The sequence below is a fragment of the Camelina sativa genome, chromosome 2, assembly GCF_000633955.1.
Source record: "Camelina sativa cultivar DH55 chromosome 2, Cs, whole genome shotgun sequence".
NCBI lineage: Eukaryota > Viridiplantae > Streptophyta > Magnoliopsida > Brassicales > Brassicaceae > Camelina > Camelina sativa.
In genome coordinates this window covers 19,071,162-19,073,292 of record NC_025686.1, presented here as the reverse complement: position 1 = coordinate 19,073,292, position 2,131 = coordinate 19,071,162, and the positions used below count along the sequence as shown (strand labels likewise).

Below are 2,131 nucleotides of genomic sequence, written 5' to 3'. Positions count from 1 at the left end.
GGGTATTATCGTCTGAACATCCAAATTACTCGACGAAAATTTTTTTAAAAAAAAAGAATTAAAAACCCTACACGAAAAGTGCGGGTCGATCCATAGGTTTAGTTTATAAAAATTAACACCAAATAATTTGAGTTTTACTAATAAATAATTAATTAAAAATCTAATTTATAGGGAAGATCGGGCAAAAAAAATTTATGTGGATCCAAATCTTTTATCTACTTCCTTATTTGTTGGACTAAAATATACAATTAAAAATTGATAAAAATATTATTAAAACTATGATTATAAGATAAAAAAGAACATACCGTAGATGGGATGAGACGGTTCTCGAAATAAACATATTATCTTTCTCTTACTATTTTTTAATGTACTTAAATCTAATCATCCTCTTTTCTAAACCAAACTGAAAATAAATTGAAAATTAAATTGATACAAAGTTGGATTATGAATGTTAATATGTTAACAAATGTAACTCCACATATACGTAAAATAGAACCTAATTGCAAATTTACTTTCTTTTAAACTAATCCCGCACGTACGTGCGGATCCAATCCCTAGTTTCTATTAGTTTAATAGTTTATTGCCAAAGAAAATCTATTAAAATGAAACATAGGAGTATTATACTGTTTGTCCAAAACAAAATGGAGTATTATACTTGCAATTTCAAATATTTTGTACCCGGTTATTCAACTAATGAAATTATACATATATATATATATATATATATATATATATATATATATATTATAATGAAATTATATGAAAGCGACTTTGGATAAACTTAATCTTAATTACAAGAATTTACGACTTATGAACAGTCATTATAAAATTAAACAAATCAAACTATTATAATTCCATTCATAGATCTAAACATCATAAATGATTGAAATTTTTAACATTCACGATTACGTTTCTCTTAAAATATAAATTTGAAAATACAATCAGATATAAAGTGGTATAAACCAAGATATAAGAAACTTAAATTAAATGAATTAAGAGTAAAAAAAAGAGGCAACCCAATACCTCAAATGAAGAGACGATGTTCTTAATCAATTTGCAACTTGATATGTTTAGGGCTGTGATGTTTTGTTGTTAACTACAAATTTAAAAAATAATAAATAATAAATGCGGTGAGCGTGGATCGAACACGCAAACTTCAGATCTTCAGTCTAACGCTCTCCCAACTGAGCTATCCCCGCAATGATATCAATATTTTTGAAGTTTGGTCAGAGGCTTCGTCATCATCATCATAAATAGAGTCATAGAGAGACATGAGATGTTTTGGAACTATAGACCAATCAAGAGATATAGAAATTAGAAAAATAGAAAAAGGATTTGATTAATGAATCGAAATTACATCAACTAAACCCAAAGAGAACACTTAAGAAGACAATGAAGAAACAAAGAGAGAAAAAAAAATTGCATGACGAAACAAAGGAGGTGAAACAGAAGCCTCGCTCGATCGATAGCAAACTGAAAAGTCAAAGGGACTAGGCTAGGCTGGTCTTGATCGATAGCAAACTGAAAACTCAAAGATCAAGACTAGGCTGGTCTTGATCTTTTTTTCTTGGTCAGCCACCTTAGCTTGATATCCTTAACATCATCAGCATCGTCATCATCGTCATCCTCATCATCATCATCATCATCATCATCATCACCATCATCATCTTCAGGCACCATGACTTTGTTTTTCCCCTTTGAGATGAGACTTTTTGATTGAACATCTAAACCATTCTCTTGTAAAGGAAACAAATTATTACAAAGATTTGTGGACGTTGGGTTAGGAGGCACCTTGACTTTGTTCATTTCCATTGAGGGGAGAAGTCTCGAGTGACTTGATGAGCCCATTCCATTCTCTTGCAAAGAAAACAAATCACGACAAAGATTGGTGGACGTTGGATAAGGAGGAGCAAAAGGAGGAACTCCCATTGAGAAGGGTATTTTCGGGTGACTTGATGAGCCCATTCCATTCCCTTGCAAAGAAAACAAATCATGACAAAGATTGGTGGACGTTGGATAAGGAGGAGCAAAAGGAGGAACTCCCGTTGAGAAGAGTCTATTCGGGTGACTTGAGCCCATTTCATTCCCTTGCAAAGAAAACAAATCATGACAAATATTGGTGGAAGTTGGA

The 2,131-nt window shown here is 31.7% G+C and overlaps 1 non-coding gene across 1 annotated transcript; it reads right to left on the bottom strand.

The window, feature by feature from the left end:
* Positions 1,127–1,199, bottom strand: TRNAF-GAA. The gene has a single exon. It is a non-coding gene; the product is annotated as a tRNA-Phe (tRNA).